This window comes from Falco cherrug, chromosome 7 (genome assembly GCF_023634085.1).
Source record: "Falco cherrug isolate bFalChe1 chromosome 7, bFalChe1.pri, whole genome shotgun sequence".
Taxonomy (NCBI): Eukaryota; Metazoa; Chordata; class Aves; order Falconiformes; family Falconidae; genus Falco; species Falco cherrug.
The window spans coordinates 17,929,990-17,942,333 of NC_073703.1; the positions used below are offsets into that span (position 1 = coordinate 17,929,990).

The 12,344-nt window shown below is 38.7% G+C and overlaps 1 protein-coding gene across 5 annotated transcripts in view; it reads right to left on the bottom strand.

Annotated features, from left to right (window-relative positions):
* The window catches only part of RAB27A (RAB27A, member RAS oncogene family), a 33,633-nt gene that overhangs the window by 19,150 nt on the left and 2,139 nt on the right, over window positions 1–12,344 (bottom strand). For 3 of the 5 annotated variants that reach the window (XM_055715380.1, XM_055715384.1, XM_055715383.1), the window contains exon 2: window positions 4,086–4,203. The exons of 1 other annotated variant lie outside the window; for it this stretch is intronic. The gene's annotated coding sequence lies outside the window, so the exon portion shown is untranslated. Of the gene's footprint in view, window positions 1–1,598; window positions 1,765–4,085; window positions 4,204–12,344 lie in introns of all 5 variants that reach the window. One more of the 5 variants, XM_055715381.1, reaches the window with a different exon arrangement.

A 12,344-nucleotide genomic window follows, 5' to 3' on the forward strand; every position in this document is an offset into this window, starting at 1 on the left:
CATGAATAATCTGCTCTTAAGAAGTCTCAGAAAACAACTGAGCCTTCTGATTTCACAGTCTGTAATAGCTACATCTGAGAGATACTTTCAGCCAGTACTGGGCAGGAGGTTTTAGTAAATGTGTCTGGAGATAGTAAGCATATGTGATGCTTCCTTGTTTCATACATGCTATGAAAAGGTTAGAAATAACCCACTGAGAATACTCTGGGCATAATTTAACTTGTCCCTTACATAATAAAACACTTCAGCCTGAAACAGAACCAGGCAGTATTCAATAGGCCACAACCTATTCTCTTCAGGAAGTTACTAATGTGCAACAGCAAAGCAGAAATCTCAATCTGTGACAGCAAGACACAGTCATTCTGGAGTACGCTGTGGCTCAGAAGTACCACTTTTAAACTCTTCTAACAAAGCAAAGCTAAAACTACAGGTTATTTTTCTTGTTTCACAAGAACTGAAAAATAAGCCCATGCTTTCAACACGTGACTGAATCTTCCACTTGAACAGCTCCATTAGAACTCCATTAACGCTGCCCAAGCTTTCTACTGAGGCTCTGCAGTCAGCCAAAATATTCAGACAGTGCTTTGGCCAAATGTTTGCTTCAATTTGTATCCTAGTACAGCTTCTTTTCTAGAGCCTCGGGGAAGGGATAATTCAAAAGAAACACTGATTAAGCAGGCTGAACTGCACAACACAAAGATTCCATTCAAAAAGTCTGCTGTTTTTCAACCTGAGTTGCCAACACTATTTATCTCACTGCTCTGGTCAGAATGCCATATTGCAGCATGAATTATAGTTAAATCTTGATACACAACAAAGACCACTCAAATAAACAGCACAGCAAGCTAGGATTTCTTACACTAATTCTTGACATGGAGGTATGCACGAGCCCTGCAAGGAAAGCAAGAAGAATCACAAGTGTCATGTCACAGTTTACCCATACTATTCATTTTAATTATTCCCAGACTGAGGGAGGCTCCCAAGATGGCTGTGGAGTAACACCTCTGACTGAAACCTGGCAGTTGTTGCCAGCTTTTTGTGCTGTAGATGCCTTCCTACAGAATTCTGCAACATTTCATGCCGACGTTGCTTCCTTAAGCTTCACTTTAACTGATGTACAATAGCAGGCAATTTCCTACCTCTCCCCTCAGAAGTCTTCCATTATAATTATTATTCATAATGTTTCTGCTATAGCTAATAAATGGCTCAGCAGCAGCAAGCTTACACAACAACCACCTCTATAACCCAAGTTCTGTAAAAAATATACAAAGTTATTCTAAGAAATCAAATTGCAGTCAGACTGCTCTAATTGATCCAAGCAGCAGAAGTTCCCTGTAGAAAACTGTGTCAAGGAAACACCTACAGAGTTTTAATACCACAGTGGATTCAGATTGTGCTTCCCTGACTTAACACTAAGTATAAAGCTTCGCATACTTATAAAGAATCTGAAAAGCTCATGCAAACTGACAAACTGACTTCATATAATACTTTGCAATTTTTACGTTCCACATTATGACTGAGAAAGGCATCAAACCTCGGAAATGAGAAACAGGATGTAAAGGGTAAGTAGATAAGAAAGAATCTATTCAGCTATACACTGCGTGGAGAAGTCACAAGAAACTGGGAGTATGCAATGGCACTGTCTGACAAGAGTTTCTATTTGAAAAGACTCATTAAAGTAGGTGCTGCTGTTTCATCTTCTATTAAAAGACTGACTTTGGCTTGCAGTGTTTGATTTGATTTTAAACCAGTGCATACGATTTCCTATGGAAGGAAATAAAAATCCAGTAATGAGATTCCAGTAAAAACAAATTCAGTACGTGGAAAAACAAAGTCTCAGTTAGCACTAATCAGTACAGCTGCAGTGGCTATCATAGAGCTATGCTAACATACAACCACCCCCTCACTCCCAGAGAATTCCCACTTCACCAAGATCCCAGGTCTGCTTCTGTTTACACCAACAGCTGCACCATGATGCATCAAAACTGGATTTTTGTGAAGAAAATTTATCCCTGTGACACAGTGTTGAAACAAAATACAGAAGCAAGAGCTATATTATTTCCCAGTTATGAAATCAAACATTTTAAAGCAAAGAAAAGTTACTCTTAACTTTTTCTCCTTAAGTTATTTCTACTTCCCTTGGACTAGAGCTTATTTACCTCATTCTACTAGGATATGTTCCAGGTCTTTTTCCATTAACTGCTTTTAAGATTTTTTGAGTTCATTCTTTAAATTTTGCATAGTTGCAGAATTTTTGGTCTTTTTAAAAAATTTTTTTTAAAGTAAAAAAATTACAATTTCTCTTTGATGCCATTCTTAGTGACATGTTCAAAGAATTCCAGCTGAACTAGATACCTAGTTCGTCTTTTAACAGGCTCAATTACTCCGGGTGTTTTGTTTAAGATAGTGATACAAATGAAAGACATGCTGGAAATAAGCAAATATACTGAAACCCTCTGGGAGTATGGTGAGGGCAAGGTGGGCAACACCACATGCCAGAATATAGTTTTTGCTCTATACAACTGAATCCCAACATTATCAAAAATGTAATCCCCTCAAATATCTTAGGCTATTAGAAATCAATACCCTAAAATGTGCTAGAAATTGTTTGTGTAGCACACATGCAAAATGCACATGTAATGCAATGATTGAAAACAGTAAAATTACAATGAAGCCACTATGACAACCAATCCAACACAGCACAGAAAAAAAAAAAAACCACCATGCTAAGTCAAGCATCAATGTTTACAAAAAACCTTCCTTCCAGTTATTTTATGTAAGTTTTTCAGACATTGAGGATGTCTATAAGGAAACAGCAAGACAACATATTTATTTAACAACATTTATGAATCTGGCACTTCCTTCTCATAAACACAAGTCAAGGGATGATGAATCAGGGCTAGAAAAATAATCTTAAGACACTCTATCCTAGACAGCAGGTAAACCCTGGGAAAACCTTGTGACCTTCCCACAGAAGTGGAGAATACTGTTTTCTGTTCTCTGAACAACTCCTCCTTGGTTATATACAGTCTACAAATCTAGGACATTTGGTCCATGATTAGAAAAATGCTGGCAAATGGGCTAGAAAAGATGCCCGATTAAAAATTCCTGCTTGGGGTGGCAAGGAATGACCTAGTCAGATGGGCACATGCATTCTGAGTTTCTTCCAGAGGAGATACAAAACGCAGTAATAACATCCCACCCCCATATTGCTTTTACCAGAACTAATTTTAAGATTGAAACTGTTACTGTATGATTTAACAAAGAATGTGAACTAGATGAGCTCTCATGGTTCCTTGCAGTCCAATTTCTTTTGCTAATTAAAAATAACAGACTGTGCAACACCATTTTTATTCCTTTTATCAACAATACATTTAGTATACGTGAGAACAAACACATCAGTGTGCAACCCAGTTAAAAAACCCATCATTCTAAAGGACTGTTTTATTAATTATGATTTATCTTTATAAGTTAATGACAACACAGGAATACATAGAGGGAGGGGAAGTTTAAGCAGTACAACATTTAAAAATACCGAGTTACTTTGTTCTCTATTATGAAGTGTTATTTGCACAGCACACTTTACTATCAAAGGTCTAATTTCACGTTCTAACTGTAGAACAAGTTTGACTTTACACAGAAGGAAATGTAGGGTGATGACTTAGGACCTGACAGGGCACCTTATGGTTACTGAATCCAGACAATGGTCGCTGCAGTCATTTATTTTAACCTTACTGATAAACTTAACCAGGTTTGTCTTTAAATCTGACTGATTTCTTCATGAAAAGCAATGGCCAAAGACATACCGAAGAGCTGCAGTTTTGTCATTTCAACCCAAAGCCTATGATTTACATTAACCAGTATACCTCCCAGTTTTAAGTTTATTTTTCCCCCTAGAACATGAGGATGCAACAATGCTGAACTCTGTCTCTTAAAATCAAAATATTTCAGGCAGTTTGTTAAAAATAAAGCAACTTGTTTTGAAGCTCTTAACTGAGAAACAGTTGGCACACAACTGTCATCTCAAGGAAAACAATGTAATAAATCTTATGAAAATAAATAAAAAAGAGAAGGTGTTTACATACCAATGCTTAACAGCTGCAAAAGGATCTGTAGTTTTCCAAGGGTACTTCAGTGACAAATTTCCTGACACAGTTCAGATTTCTTGAATACCACAGTCATGCAAAAAGAGCCATTTCTCATCTGCAGGTAGGGTCAGCAGAGAAAGAAAATAAAACCAAAATAGTGTAGTTCAGAATAACAACTCTAAAATTCACACTGACGCGCAGAGCTGTGAGCCCCATACAACCACCCTACCCACCTAATTACATTCAGCTGCTTGTCATGTGGTCTTGCTAACAGATCAAGTGATCTCTTTTACTCCTTTTAAAACTAAGCAACAGTAGCTAACCAGATCTCCCTAAACCAGGTAACAAACATTGAGCCTTTGCGTACACTACTGACCCTCCTCCTTCTTGTCATAGGGAGAGGAAGTTGCACTGTTTCATTACAAAAAAGTAAAATAAAATACAGCAAACACCGTAGTCTAATGAAACACAGTGAGCACCAAAAGCTCCCAAAACCTAATGGAGAATTTTAAGTTTTGAACCTGGTTTTATTTTATGCCTTTGCAGATGACAAAATGGGCACAGACACCAAAGTGAGACCATGTGACAAGGAGCTGGAAGGATTTAAGAGGGCAGTGGCAACAGTACTGCATGGCTTTGTGGGCATCCATGTCCAGCCTCTTCTGCTCAAGCACTTCTGATGGCAACAAGCTCCAACAAAAGACCAGAGTGAAGATGTTGCCAGAAAATTTCTGAGCCGTTGCAGCTAAATCTGCGAGCCCCAACCCCCTGCACAATCCTGAGACATGTGCAGCCATTTTAAACATGTAAATAGTTTCAAGGAAATAAAGTTACTGATTTAACATGTAAACCAAGTCAACAATGAGTCCACAAGCACCCAACAGGCAAGATTCACATGTCTGGCCACATTGCACCACTGGGTCTGCACCCAGGCACTTGCTGGACGGAGACCCCTGCGCTTGGTCCAAGGGGTGAGAGGGACCACCCAGGCGCCTGCAGGCACCATGAAGCATCGCCTCTCTCACAAACACCCCTGACACTACAGATGCTAGCACCAGAGGTCTGTCAAACTTGCTTTGTCCGTGCCTTTCATTCATGTGTAAGATGTCGCAGATGGGAGCTTTTACAGGTAACAAGTAGCCTTGCACAGCCTTTTTCGTCTCAACTTCTTTCCTCACAGTGTTTGAGAGCAGATATGTAAGAAAGAAAACTAAAAAGGCTTCTAAGACTCCCCTCCAGTCTCATCATTTAAGAAGTGCTGCAGACAGCCTGCTACAACATTTAACATATCCTTAATGCATTCACCTACCAGTAACAAAGACGACTCCACAAGCTCCTTAATCCACCACTCATTTCAGTGCTCAACTATTGCGCCTCCTTTCCTGTGAATCAAGGCAATTTTCATTGCCCTGACCCCAGTGAAAAACCTAAGTTCTGTTACACAGAGTTGGCAAACAACTATCCATGGTGGAACACTTTTTCATGCTGTGCCTTAGCATTTTTCCAGATTTAACTAAAATCCATTTCTTTGACATTTTGTTACAGGTTATAATTTTAAACACTCTACCCCTTCTTCGCTTATTTTGGTATCCTATAAATTTCACCACACTTTCAGAAGAATACAGAAGTCCCTTTTTTGCTTCCACATGCAGTAAAAAAGTTTGTGTTCAATTGTCAGCAACGTGAACATTTTTAACCTTTAACTGCTTCCCTGATCGATACTAGCACATTGCTTACTGTGAAGAAATATTCAGACCACAAGCACCCGAGAATTTCTCGTAACTGCTCCAGAGCACAGAAGGAGGAACAGGATAAGAAGTGTTGACAGACAAAGCAACAACTCTTCTGCCATGTTGCAAACAGCCCTGGGGGGTGGCTACACACACTGAACACCCTGTCTTGAAGCCTCAACCAGCAATGTAAATGGAGTTCAAACTTGTCTCAAACAGTAAGGTTTTTGCCATCTTTAAGGGAAAAACAATTCATAAATGATTCCTAGACTTCAGCTTTTTACTTCAGGATGAAACGAGGGTGCTTAACTTTCTTCTTACCAACCTGGTGTGAGGAATACCAATTGATTTTCCCTTCACCCTTCCAGGAAAGAGTGTTATCCAGAACAGTAAGACTGTGCTAGGAAGGTACAGATGAAATAAAGCTTGTTTTCTGAGGGTGACGTTATGTTGATTTCAAACTGCAGAGTTAGAATCCAGAGGGCCTCACTTTATAAACTGGGAAAACATCAATGTTTGGTTACTTAAAGTCTTTGTTTTCAGACACACAAATCTGCTGTGGTGTGATTTGTGTGAAGAGGGTTGGGAAGAGCCAACCCTGCTGTGGTGGCAGGCAGCACAGGCAAACGGTGCGGCAGCAGCTGGCACAGGAACCACTGCAGCCAGCCCAGGGTAAGCCTTGATCTCACTGCTACCCGGATCTTAGGGGGTTATAAGAGCTTGGGCATTTTCTAAGTTTATGTAGGGGGATCAAAATTACTCCAGTAAAGTCCTGAAACTGTGAATGTAGTTTTGAAGCTACAGTTCTACAAAGGAATGGCCACCTATTTAGTTATTAAATCTTCCCACCATTTTTACAGACAAGTTTTATGAACAGGTTGTATGAACAAGATGGTCAGAATGCATGGAATTTATATCTGCCTTGTAAACATTATCTATGATATACAGGTCTAGGAATTTAGGGGGAAATTTGAGGAGGGTCAAAAAGAGTGGACAGTGTGGAGCATTCTTCATCACAAGCACCAGAATATTTGCCTTCATACATTTAATGCTCTTGAGAAAAGTAGCAAATGTCTTAACTGTCCTGTGGCAGGTGTTTCCCCTAGAAGAAAATACTGGATTGTTACTTGTCTGACCATGGTTCTTGCAGGAATTAAGACATCTGCCACTGGAGACAGAAAGAGAGGAAGAGGAGGATCTCGCAACAGTCCATTTCAGGTAGTGCTACAGAAAAACTCACCTGTTTTCAAAGCCAAAAGCTGTGCCTAACATCAGTGTCAACTGCCCCCCCTCTCCCCACTCCCCAACGACCCAATTCTGCTGGAGGTCTCCTCTTCAGCACTCTGACCTGATAATGGCTTTTTCCAACACACACTAAAAAACTCACCACGCTTTTGCCAACAGCCATAGGTTTCACACATGCATTCAACAGATGACCTGCAAGTCTATGAAATTAAAACCAACCAGCAGGCAGCCAAGGGTAATGGTATTTGTTAGCATCCACAAATCTTATCTGTGCCACAAAACCCCTACTAGCCATCAAAGAAGAAACTTTTAAAAAAATGCAAGAGGGGGGAAAAGCAGCCACTGGGACACACTGCCTACAAAGGGACTCGCATATATGGTAGCAAACTTCAAGAAGAGCCAGAGCACATGCTATACAGAAATTAATTCACAGTGACAAAAATACCCTACAAAACACAAAAAGAAGAGATGAGAAAACAGTAAATAGGAAAAATATGAACATATTAATTGGTACAGGCAGATTCCTACAACTGTAAAACAGAATTATAGTTGTTTCTGTGGAAGGAAGTCAGCTTCTCATGAAAAGACACTCTGGAAAAAATTAAGAGGGACTGATGGGATGCGCTGCGAAAGTAAATTGACCAGCTGTCATGTGAATGAGCTTGCTACTTACTGCCGCAGCAGTCCATAAATGCAGTAATGCGCCAATACCTCAAGAAAGAACTAAAAAGACCTGAAAGAAGACAAAATCCTATATATTGATTTTTTTCCTGTTTTCCTCTCACCAATATCCTTCCAAGAAAAAAAAGACAGACAACCCACACAAAAGAGCGGCTTTCACATCAGAAATGTAATAGCTGAACTTTGCCAGCATCAAATCATGAAATTCCTCTTTAGCGATTAAAATGAAAGTAGGTCAGGCAGGCCTTCCTGCTACCCAAAAGGCACATCTAAATATTTAGTAATATTATAGATTAAAGTAAAAGTTTTATGTTTTGTTCTTTTAACTATAAGCCAGTCTAGGCAGTTTAGATCTAGTAATGGTAACAACTTTCTTTTAACATTAAAGTGTTGGTATGTTTAAGGTCAGTAGTGTTTTACACAGAAAAGAATTTCTTATAAACAGTCCCCTTCAAGAGAGGCTCTAGATGACTAACTTTCAAGAGTTACTAGTGTCTCTTCAAGAACATAAAAAAGTTAACACTAAAAAAATCAATAAAATAAATGCATCAATTTTGTTTTCATGGAACATTATAAGGTCTAAAGACAGGAATCCTTCCCAGCAGCTGGGCACTCAACATCAGCACTTTGGAAAACATTAGGTCAAACCATCACCTTTTTCACAGGAAAAACATCAAAAGATTGCTTCCCAAAATAAAATTTGTTTATATTTGAACCCATTAGTATCTCAGAAAGAACTACTAAAATTATCCCAAACAAGCAGATCTAAACGATTTTTCAGTTCTGTTGAACTACGAATTTACTGCCTCCTCATCACTTTTTATTAATGTCAGTGCAGGCACAGTTTATCCTGAGGCAAAGCCAAGAGCGTAGGTGCTTGCTCCAGATCTGAATGAAAAGGGAAAGAAAAAAAATGAATTCAGTTCTGAAATATTAGAAAGCAAACAATAGGAAAAGATACAGCGTTCATGTACAAGGTGTTAAGACACCGAGAAATAATGAATAGAAAGTTCTGTATTTAAAACAGCAATAAAATAAATGTATTAGTGTAAGAACAAACAGGATTATCCATTTTGACTGAAATGAACCAATTTGATCCTTTTGCTTGTAGGAAATTCTATTTTGGCAACATTCACACTATTCAAATTACATCATCTGCAATTAAAAGAGGAATATTTAACCTAATGATGGATGTATTACTCGACATGCTACAGCTCTTCTGTGAGATTTACGCTGGTTCCACATTTAGTAAAACCAGAGTGGGTGCCTGACAATGAAGAGAGCACCTAGAACAGTAATGCATGCAGATAGAAAAGTTCCTGTGTTTCGGTAAGAAGCTATAAAAGCACGCTATTCAGACTGAAGAGAGATGTTAAATGATGAGTTACTAATCGCATTTTAGATCAATGATCTTTATCTACATATAAAAAGGGCTGATGACTAAGTGTTTGGTTTTTTTTAAATTAACAAACATAGTAGCTTTACGGGAAGCTGTTGTACCAATGTAAGGAACATGTGCACTACAGCTTCCTTAGAAAGGATTTTCAACATTTTACAATCCTATAATGTTAATATAGTTTTGAGGTTTCTTTCGTATTTTTATTCATGCTTAAGCTTAATCAACATGCATTTGTTCTTCGCACTACCCAATCCAGTGTGTCTTTGCCAAGTAAAAGACACTGCTTTTTAAAACTGATCAGCAGAGTTCCAATTTGGACACAGCTGCATTTTCTTCCCAGCACAAGATGACCCTGTTCACAGCTTTTGTAAATCTACTTAATAGATCAAGTGGTCCTTCATTCCCCACATAAGCTGACAATAGTGTCATTTACAGTTTAGTTGCTCTCAGGAGGAAAAATCAAAAGGCTAGTTATTTGTACTGTTTGACAGATACAGAAGTATGCCTCTTCTGAGCCACAGCAAAGTACTCCTTTCGTCCTATATTATTCTTTGATCTTCCATGCAATGAAGCATATGAAACCTAACTAAACACCTGTGATGCCTATTTTTCTCCTTTACCATTTCTTAAACTGTGAACATCATTAACAGTACAGCTTCTTCATTTTTACACTTACTCAGTGACTCCCTAAGTTAAATAACCTGACTGGTTGATCTTCTTTCCTTCAGGGTGGGCTTATAAAGGTGGTGATTCTGAAGTATATTACCGAAGTAGGTCTTTCGGTTCCATTGGCCACTCCCTGCGCAACTCCCCATTATGAAAAATGCTACTGCTCCCATTCCTCATGAACCCTCAGGATGCTAGGCTGAAGAAAAATTCCCTAAAGCTCAACAGACCACACTGGAGATTATGAATGCAAAAAGGACTTCTCAGAGCAAAGCTCCAAATTTGCAATGTAAAAAACAAAGCTGAAATGAGGACATTCCTTAGCCTAGTTTCCTAAAGAAACAAAGCTCATTAGAGAGAGGGGCAGAGACATTGTATTTCTGTCATTTCTGCCTTCTCCCCCAACATTTGAATCTGTCAATCAGTTTTAACACTCCTTCACAAAGGGGAAGAAGCCACAAAGATATGAGGTTGCTATATGCTTTGTGAAAAATTGGCAGCTGGATAAAGGAAAGAAGCAGACGCATGCCTCCACTGAAAGCTGGCAGTTCAGGTTTTCAGTTCTGTAAGGGGCACCCACTAGCTGGCCAAGTTTTACCTGCATTGCTCCAGGCTAGCTGCAGTACATACTGTGACATTCAACTTCATGTTTACTTTCAATTTGGATTTAAAGTCATTTTCTATTTTAAAGCACTTCTATTATTAAAAATAAAAATTAATAGAATAAAACCTAGTTGAGTTTCACTGTATTAGCAGATCAAAATTTTTGGGTTTCTGTGTTTTGTTTTTAAACCTACTAGAAAGCATGATTCTACTTTGGCAGCACATACTTTTCATAGGTCTTCCAAAGCCTGCTCTTCAGCTTCTGCTGACACACAGCAGGATCTCAGGCCCTGTCCTGTGCACTGGGTGCTGTGTCCAAACTGACAATTCTAGAAAACTATCGAATAAAGATTGTCACCTCTTCTACTTCATAGCTGAAGAACATTAAAAAAAGTACTTCAACAATTCCAACTTTGGGCTACATTTATCCCAACTAAAATTATGAGAGTTTTACCATCAAAATCAGAAAAAATACAATCAAATTCAGACAGCGCTGTCTTCAAACTTGGATGACACCATCTCTGTACAGAGATGTCTATCCTGACACCATTCTAATGCAAGAAAGAGTATGGAAAAATTAAGTGTAGCCAGACAGTTTGTGCCTCAGCACAAAAGGCCTGTCAAGTTGAATCATTGTTAGAGGAGAAAGTCAGCGGAGCATGTGCTGTTACAGGCACCAGATCTTTTAAAGTGCTGGGTAAGAAACACTCTGTTGCAAATGGACGATACCAGCACGGCTGGAATCTGACCCGATGCTTGTATTTTGGGTGGCATTCAGTCATGCACAAAATTACTAAGCTTGTATCTTTGCTGCTGCCTCCTGCCCCTTTCCTACCTTACTATCAGTCTTCCCATCGTCTTCCAGAAGTGCCTTTATCTAATATGGTTTAGTCTTACCCATTTTTCATCTGTGAAAGTATCAGACATAGAAAAAGGGAACAGCTATTGGGAAATGGGTTTGCAAACTCAGGAGAATAGCACTGCATTGGTTTACACTTTGATACTACCTTCAGAACCATAAAAACAAGGACATTTGCTTTTTTTTTTTCCCCCTGAGGTAGTTTAAAATACTGAAGAACTTGTCAGGTCAGCTCAAAAGCACTGGCCAGTACATGAAAAGGATTCCAATGCCTGGTACTATGCAAAACTGCCATACATATATCCGAGTATTTTCAACCCCCTGACACCACAGTAACATCACAGGAAAAAGTTACTCTGGTTACGTGTCATATTTTGACCTATATGCCATAACTTAATCTTCAAAGCTCACTATATTGGAAAACAAATCACAGACATTGAGACTACTTATTACAATAATCAAAAGTAAATTCTGTTGTGTTATGTATGAAAACAACATAAGGATGTTCCAGGAAAGAAATTAGGGGTTAGGACTTCTCATTCACTGTGGTTTTACCTCCACTGGAGATAAAAGGGTATGATTTCAACTGATTGAACGTCATTCATGTTTGTCCTGTGTCCTGACAGGGATGCAGCTTTCAGACTAAAAAGACCAAAAAAAAGAAATGAGGAAAAGAAATCTCATAACCAGATGCTATTCCCAGAGGAAGACTGCTTAGGAATATGTTTGTATAAATAGGGGAAAAAAAAAAAAGTGTAGCTATATAAAATGCTGGCTTTTAGATAAGTATTTTTTAAACCATGCTGTATTTAAAAAACTCTTCAGCCGTGTTTGAAGTCCATTCTGTAAACACAACTGTATCTCCAGCATGAATGGTATCCGCAAGACAAGAGGAGTGAAAGCAAGTCCTTGAACACTTAACATGGCCAGCCAAGTAAATAAATGCTTAGCTATAAATATATAAGTAACCCTGTGAAATTACTGAAGAACAAACTTAACTATCTGCAGGACCGGATCACATGTGCAGTGAAGTACTATAATGCAGCTTTAATACAGAAGAGTGTATTTGATGA